The following is a 9,157-nucleotide window of genomic DNA, read 5'->3' as shown; positions in this document are numbered from 1 at the left end:
GCCCATGTCGGGCTCCTTGCTTAGCGCCAAGTCTGCTTGAGTTTCTCTCCCCCTCTCTCTCTGCCCCTCCCCCTGACGTGCACACACTCTCCCTCAAATACATAAATAAATTAATGAATCCTTTTAAAAAAAAAATCACAAATTTTTTAACCACATGGAAAACAAAAGAGAAGAAAACTAGGAGTGCTTCACTGATGTCTCATTTAGACTTCCAACCACTACGTCTGAGTCACTTCTGCCCCTTTCCTGCCTCCTCTACGTATCAGTCATGTCTCCTACTTGCCAGGCCGTGTACTCGGCCACTGACTTTCCCACCGCCTCTGCCTCACCGCCGCCCCAGACAGGATATATCCTTTGGTTTGGGGCTATTTCACTTGCCTGTGGCGACAAACAAATCTGTTGGCCAACCTAACTGAAGAGCTGAAGGGGAGTCTGCACTGAGGCACAGCTTGAGCAGCGTGAGAGGGCCTCACACAGGGTCACAAGGACCCAGGTCTCCGCCACATCTTTAGGCCCCGGTCCTCCGTGTGTTGGCTTCACACTCGAGCTCCACAGCAGGGCAAGATGGCCGCAGCTGCCCCCAAGCCCAGCAGAGTGGTCTCTTTTCCAGAAGTCCCAGTAATTGTGCCCACTGAATCGCGTTGGCTCTGGTTGGGTCTGGTCGCTGAGCCAATATAAACATTCCTCTCTGCTCCTTGACAGACCTTGCCCTCCATCCAAAATTCTATGAAGTTTTCACTTAGTGATTACTTCAATGTCCCACTGCCTCTGTGTCTTGGTCAATTTCCCTATATTTTAAAAAAGTTACAAACCATTAAAACAAAATAATAAAAGCTATAAATGATACATGAATCGGGGGTGGATACTGGTGGTTCAGGATCATGGAGGCCTGGCCCTGGTGGCACTGCCCGGACTGAGGGCACATGAGAGCGATTCTCCACTACAGTCCAGATGGCATTAGGGACCCTCTTCTCCCTCCACACCCTGAAGGAGAACAAGGCCTCCTATGCACAAAGAGGGCACGGGGCTCCGCAGATCAAATCTGATGGAAACAGGGTAAACACAGGATCAAACTAGTGATGGGGTAGAAGCAGACTCTTTCTTCATTTAGTACCTTTCTCTCCTTTTACCTGATCTTTAGAATATTCTAAAGCCTTCAGCTTTACTTTTCAACCATTCCCCGGTGGTTCATTATAGGATTAACCAGGCTAACATGCATAATTCACTTGTGTGAATTTTGTGGCTAGGATTATGTTCTAGATTCCCTCATGTTTGGTTCTGTGCCAGCAATACCAGACTCCTGGTACAGGATCAATAACCAGCAGTATGGGGATCCAGCCTTCATGCGGTGGGGGAGCTGCTGTCTCCCCCTACCCCACCCTTCTCAGCTCACCAGCATCCCTCTCCTTCACCCCACCTCTAGCCACCTCTCCCCAGCATTTCCTATCTGCCACGTACCCCTCTAGGAGTGTCAAATAGGGTCTCACTTAGAGGTTCCCCAGCTATCGGTGATGCGGGCTATTGCGCTAACCCTGCAGCTGTTTCAGTTAAGGCCTTAGAGGGGTGGGCAGCCCAGGAGCCTCCCTACCCCCTCCCTCCCATTTCCTCCTGCTGGCAGACGCATGTGGAGAGACACGCTGGGCTCCCCCACACCCTCCTCTGTCCCGTTGCCTTAGCAACAAGACTGAGAAAGTTGGGTTTCTTGGTATCCAAGTTTACACTGTGCTCAGATGACTGTTACATGCTACATGTCCAGATGGGTCTACAGTTGGTTCAATGAGAGGTTTTAATTGCATACAGGTATATACAGGTGACACAGCGAATCTGGGTCCGACCACAAGATTCCCTTTCATTTGCGTAATTAGAATTCAGAGTTGTAAGTAGGAACATTTGCAAAAGAAAAGTGGGTTCTTAAAGGCAGGGGTGAGAGCTGCAGGGAGAGTTGATAGAGAGAGAGGATGAACATTAGTTACTTTTTACTCAGGCATGTGAATTTACAAAAGAGGAAGAGGACCATGCATCTTTGCACTTTACGGTTCATAGCCCTGGATAATATTTTCTTTTTGGGTGGTCCCACAGACCAACTCCCCCAAGACAGCCAAAGGTCAACCTTGTAGTCAAGGGACACATACAGCTCACCCCAGGTGCTTGGATCTGAGCAGAGGTAGCAGGCCCTCAAGTGCATGGTCCTTTGGTGCCTCAGCCCTGCTCTGCCTTCCCTGCTCTCTCCTGCCGTTGACGAAGCCCCCCGGGGCCTGGCTCTGCTCTGCCTGTGGCCTTCCAGCCCAGCTTGGCTTCACAGGTGTCTCAGCTGAGCTCCTGCACAGGCTCCTCAGGCCCGCAGGCCCAGGGTGCCTGGCTCCTAGTGTGGCTCATGACAGACAGCCCGTGGTGGTTTCTAGAATAGTTTCATCTCATGCAATCCTGAAAAAAATCCAAGGAGAAAGAAGGTACAGTATTATCGGGCCCATGTTGCAAGGGAGCAAACAGGGACTTTGAGCAACCCACCTGGTAGCTTGGAGCCTCCGCTGGACCTGGCGCTCAGTGTCCTGAGGCCTGGGGTCCTCCTCTCCCCATCTCTTAACCCCAAGACCTGGGAATGTGGTCCTGCAGGAAGCAAATTTGCCATCCAGTTTTGGAGAGATTTTGCATACCCTTTTACGTGGCATTCTTTCAGAGAGATAGGAAGAAATTAAAACAATCCCATCAGCTCTATTATTACAGTTCTCAATAAAAAGTTCATGGTCAAGGCACCTGGCTGGTTTAGTCAGGAGGAATGTGACTCTTGATCTCAGGGTTGTAAGTTCAAGCCCCACTTTGGGTGTAGGGATTACTTAAAGAAATACAATCTTAAAACAAAACAAAAGAAAAACATTCATGGTCACAGTGACAATATTTTCCAAACTAAAAAACAGGATAGGGGCACCTGGGTGGCTCAGTAGGTTGAGCGTCTGACTCTTGGTTTTGGCTCAGGTCATGACCTTGGGGTTGTGAGATCGAGCCCCGTGTTGGGTTCTGTGCTCAGCACGGAATCTGCTTGGTGTTTTTCCTTCTTTCTCTCCCTTCTGAATCTCAAGCCTCCCCACCCCCACCCCTCACCACGCTCTCTACTCTCTCTCTCTCTCTCTCTCTCTCTCTCTCTCTCAAATAAATAAATAAATAAAATCTTAAAAAAAAAATATAGGATATGCGGTCTCACCAACGGTTCTTGCTAACTTCTGAACTTGGTTTTATTAAAAAGAAAGCTCATCAAATTTAAATCTCATTCAGCTATACATTTAACCCATTGCCAGCAGTGGAAAAAAATAAAATGACTTGGATCAGGATTATCCCAGCAAGCTGGGGACAGCTGTGCCCGCCTGATGATGCTAGGAGGTATGCAGCCACACCTACTTCTTGTTTTAAATTCACATTCTTTTTTCCTTTCAAGAAGATTAAAGTGATTTATAGACAACTTTTATTAATCTTTTTGTGAACATTGAAAGGAAGTTTAACAGAAATTAATCACTTACCAGGCTTCTTCTAAGAAACCCGGCTGAATTAATATTTAGGAGGAACTGTAGAATTCTCATCATTTACTACACCCTTTTTAAAAATTCAGATTAGGAAATTAATAAAGTCAACAGTTCAAATGTGGAAAAAAAGTGGTCTTTGATTAACATCATGATCCATTTTCCATTAAAGGCTTTTAAAGGAAACTTTATCGTCATTTTCAAGGTTTTTTTTTTTTTTTCTGGTTTCCTTCCAAGGAAGTTTCAGAAGGATTTAATAAACGTGTAGGTCAGGCAAATGTCTAGAATTTCTAAGAATGGGATTATAAATTCTTTGCCACCAGAACTCTCCTCTAACAAGAAAATCTGGTGACAGCAATGTGCCAGGGACTTTATTTTATGACAAACAGAAATAGTGAAGTTTTAGTATTATTTTGACAAAGCTATGCTCCAGAAACATGGAAACACAGCAGCCAAATCATCTCTTATAGTTTTAAAATTAATAAAAACCTAACTGCAGTATAATTTTATTACATTTTTATATCACTTGTAAAATTATAATTAGACAAAGATGAAAACAGGCTTCTGTTATTTGAGTTCTTCCATGTTGTGCTGCTCTCGGGACAATTTATTCTTAAATATAACACTAAGCACCTTTAAGTTGCCTAAATTACAACATCAACAAAATTAAGCTCCCCGTGTGTTTTAATCGAGAGTATTACACAAGAAAACATTCTTCAGATTTAGTAAGTGTTTTATGGATTTAAAGGGAATGGAAATACATAGAGTCACACGATAGCTTTTCCAAAACAGGATTTGCATTCTCTCTGCAGGTGATGATAAAAAATAAAGCAACCAAAATGAAAACTCAGAACCAAACATATGGAGGCTAAAGCTCTGTAGTACTTTGCACCTTAAATACACATTTGTTCTTGTTTCATTTTAAAGACTGTAAATTACCCACCGCATCTAATGTCACTTGTGGCCACGTGTGTGTCCAGAGGCTTAAGTTTCTTCCCACTTTGGAGATGGTCTGTGTGAAACTTACTGACGTGAATATCAGAAACTCACAAAGTGCGCACGGCCACCGTTTACAAGGATAGCTGCGTCTTCCGCATCTGACTGGTGTTAACGGTTTCTGACTTTGAGCAGGGGAGACACACAGTATCTTCTGGAATCCAGGTCTGAGGTCATCAAACCACTCACTGGAGAAACCACACGCCAGAGGGAAACCTGGTACAAAATGTATCCTGCTTGAATCAGATTCCCCAAACAGCCACCAGATTTGCCCAGATTTGACTCTATGACACACACAACCAAGAGTAGTTAAAACGGGTCACAAACACAGCTCGCATTACAGAAGTGACCAGATTTGGGGCACTGCATCGGGGCCTTTCTTTTCCGTTTTCTTCTCCTCCGCACTTTATCTTTGGCCAGGCTACAAACCAGCACAATTGGACCTTTGTTCTGCTGCCCACCCACCAAAGTCAGTGGGGCTTCCTATTCTTGTGTTTTTCCTCCATCTGCACAAAACCAGCCCTCCTCCTACCGGCTAAATCAAGATTCATGCCGTGGGCAGCAGCTTTCGCTAATGGAACTTGAACTTGAAGGATGAAAGCAAAAACAAGATTGAGTTGCCTTTTGGGGGGTTAATTGCACTTAATCCTGGATGGAATGAATGGCTTGACTGTCACTGCCCTCCTCTTCCCGTCCCCACACTCCTGTTCCTAGTGCTATGATGCTGGGTTCCTGACACTCTGTCCTGATGCCAGGCTCTTGGAGACTTTGCACAGCACACCTGTTCTCTCAACCTGCACTTCCGAATTCAGTCAGTTATTTGTTCATGAGTTCAACACAATTCCTGATCGTTTACTGGGGGCCAGGCGTTGTACTGAGGGTGCAAACTTCCATTCACCCAACCAATCAATTATCCATATTTGTTGGGCGACTCTTACGCCTCCAAGGTGCCAGTTACACAGCAGAGAACAAAGCTGCCTTCATGGGGCTTATAATTTACGGAGGGTGGGGGAAGGTGGGGGGAGGGAGGGTGGGGAAGACAAATGAACAAATTACATACCTCAGTTATATACTATGTTAGATGAGTACCTGAAGAAAAATAAGACTGGAAGAGAGATGGGGAGTGTTAGGAGGGCATCACAATTAAAACTGGGTGGTTAGGGAAGGGCTCACTGTAATGACAACAGCAAATAAAGACCTGTGGGAGGTAAGGGAGCATGCCGTGTAGAAGTCTGGGGTAGAGCCCCGGAGACAGAGGAATAGCCATGCAAAGGCCCTGAGGCACAAGAGTGTTTGGAAAGATTGGTGAGGAGTCAGCCATGTGGCTTGGACTGTGTCGGGGAGGGGAGGAGCGTGGGCGTTGAGATCAGGGTGTAGGGGGTAGAGGCAGGTCACATAGGCCTTACAGGACAGAGGAGAACTTTCACTCCAACTCTGAGGGAAATGGGGAGCCATTGGAGGGTTTTAAGGCAGAGGAGGGACACAATCTGCTGTGGCAACACCAACCGGGTCAGGGTCGGGGACTTGGGAGGCAGAGCAGGAAGATCCACTGAGGCCCCTGCAGTAGGAGTGAGAGCCTGGTGTCGGGGAGCAGGCAGGGCGTGGCCAGGCCGTGAGGATCATCGCAAGTCTGGATGTATTTTGAGGATGGAACTGCCAGGATTTGCTACAGATTGGATATGGGATGTGGAAGAAAGCAAAGGCGGTGTGGCTAAGGGTTTAGGCCTGAAATCAGGGCCAATCAGAACAAGACACAAGACCTGTCCTCCAAGAGCTGACAGTGTGACGAGGGCCCTTGTGCGAGGGGGTGCCTGCTGGGGGGCACGAGGGCTGCGGGAAGTCCTGCAGGACAGCTCGCAGGAGCCTCAGGGCTCGTGGGGAGGTGGCGCGAGCAGCGCTGGGGACGAGGAGCCAGACTTGGCCAGGCTGCCAGGTGGGGAGGACGTTCCAGACCCAGAACCCAAGGAGGGGCATGGGGCCCCGGGAATGGTGGGTGCGCAGGGCAGGAGGCAGCCACCAGGGACAGTCCCTCCCACCCCCTCCTCCCTGGACCGCTTACTATGGTTGGAAAAGCCAACCGGCTGTTTGTCCCTCTCCTTTGCAGTTGTGGCCCATGACATGTAAGCTTCTCTGGCTGGGAGCTTGCCGCCGCTGGCTCTGCTCTCCTAAAGCAGGAAACTGTCCTGGCTGCTTCCGCCACTCTTGCTGCCCCTTGGGGGACAGACGTGCATGGCAGCAAGCTGCTTGCTCCTTTGAGGTGGTAAACCCACACGCTAAGTGAGGAAGGTGACGTGGGAAGGTGGAAAGAAGAGTCTTGATGAGGCGGAACTGTCGCTTCCTCTCTGACGGCCTGCTTCTAGACCTCTCCTATGTGAAGTCACGAAATGTCTTTGCTTGCTGCAGCCTCCATTAATTGGATGTTCTGTAAATGCCCAAAGCGTTCCTAAGGAATGGAGCCAGGGCCTTGCAGACCTTGAGAGTTGCTCTGACTTGAGGCTGGTGGGGAACCCACGGAAGGGTTTATGGGGGAGTGACGTGATCTGATGTTTGTCTTAGAAAAATCCCTCCGGTGGCAGCATGGAGCTGGACCAGAGATTGGAGGCAGGGAGGCCAGAATGCAAGAGAAGAATGGCCAGAGGGGTGGAGGGCCCTGTGTGCCAAAAGCTGGAAGACTCTTAACCTTGGGCACCTCTTCCGTGACTTCTCTGAGTACCGTCTCTGCTTGTGGGAGAAGCAGGAGAGGGGCAAGAAGAAATTCTAATCACTGCCCTTTCCTTCTACAGAGGTTTCTATGCCACACAACAAATTACCACAGGTGTAGTGGCTTATAACCACACACTTAGGTCTCCGTGGGATCAGAAGCCCAGGTGTACATGGGCTGGCTGCTCACCGCCTCCCCAGGCTGAGGGCAAGACATCGGCTGCCCTGTGATCCCAGCTGGAGCCCAGGGACCTCTTCTGAGCTCGTTTAGTGAGTTGGCAGAATTTAGTTCTGGGGGTTGTAGGACTGAGGTTTCTGCTTTCTTGTCAGCCGTCAGCCAGGGAGGCTCTCAGCTCCTGGAGGCCTCCCCCAACTCCCTGTCTTGTGCCCCCATAAGCAGTTCTCAACATGGCGATTTGTTTCACTCTTTGAGGCCAGCGGGACAAATCCTTCCCGCCGATCCAGCTAAGATGGAATTGTATGTCACACAAAGGAATCTCAGGCCTGATTGTCCCATCACGTTCCCAAGTCCTGGTCATATAAGAGAAGGGGGCTAGACAGGGCATGTACACCAGGGGGTGGGAATGTTGGGGGCCACGTGGAATTCTGACCACTCTACCCATTATCCTCCTTCCGTCTCCTTTCCTCCTGCTGTCTGCACTTGGGTGGGACCTAATCTTCCTACCTCTAGAAAAGTTTAAGTCCTACGCTGGAATAGGAAGCTCCTTGTCAAAAGGGAATTTGAAGTGAATCCAAGGAATTGGAATAGAAACAAACATCCCTCATTGGCTAATATGAAGTCCACCAGATTTGTTTACTGAACTATAGTATTCATTGTGTCCTAGGTATTGCTGTTAAATGTTTTACATACATGATGTTACTTAATTCCCTCAACATCTGAGGAGAGCATGGTGCCCCCATTTTACAGAGGAGGAATTTGAGACTCAAAATGGACTCACTCAGACTCACACGAGTAGCAAGCGAGGGGGGCAAGTCTTCTCAAAGGCCTGCTCCTCACCACTGTGCCATATGACCTCTGGCTACCACCTCACCAGTGTGTACATGGTGGGCTGGGGGTGAGAAACAATAGAAGCAGCACCCTGAATGACATTTCTCCATTGCATTAAATAGAAAACTGCACCATCTTCCGAAGTTCTACATATCTGGTGCCTCAGATGGGTCCCTTTAGCTTCTCTCTTTGTGACTGATGGTGTCTGACATTTTCAGATCCTCCTTTAGGCCTCTTCATCAGAAACACAACTTTGAATAAAAGAAGAATTTTAAACCTCAAAAATCAGAAAGAAGACCTCTCAGCCTGCTTCCTGCTCATGAAAGGATTTTGGCCTCTATCAGTAACTATCAAGATGCTGAGACCTCTGTAACTTCCTAATCAAGTATGAGGTAAATGAAAGTGTCACATTTACTGCCCAGGAACTTTATGGTTGTGTTTCACAGACTGAGTATCAGAAGTTAACCACTGGTTGCTGCCAACTGGTTGAGATGGAATATTCCATGCAACAGTGCAATGCATCTGTCTATATGGAGGCCAAAAACAGGGGTTGGTGTGGAGACGTGTTCAACTATAGGACCTAAATGCTAGTTTATAACTTAAAAGGAATTGCATTTATCTTCAAGAACAACAGAGTAGCTTTCAACCTTTTGAGTCAAACCCAAGAAACAGGTAAGCAATGTCTCATAGGTGTACAAAGGTGATTGCCTATTACTGCAGATCTCATTGAGGTTCTAAAAAGCCTAATGAATCCATCGGTGGGACAAACTGTGGACTCAACTCATTGGAGTTGACAATACCTCCCTACCACTACTCCTGACACTGAGCCAAACTAAGGAAAGGAGAGCCATCTTTTTAATCACCTTAAGGCAGGAGCCACTGTGGCATCTGTGGAGGGCCTGGGGCATCGCATTAACATCCTTCAAACCTATACATGGGT

The sequence above is a fragment of the Eumetopias jubatus genome, unplaced genomic scaffold (genome assembly GCF_037043125.1).
Source record: "Eumetopias jubatus isolate StellerSeaLion01/CBP00866 unplaced genomic scaffold, mEumJub1_p1.0 scaffold_4, whole genome shotgun sequence".
NCBI classification, from domain to species: domain Eukaryota; kingdom Metazoa; phylum Chordata; class Mammalia; order Carnivora; family Otariidae; genus Eumetopias; species Eumetopias jubatus.
This window is presented reverse-complemented; position numbering follows the sequence as displayed.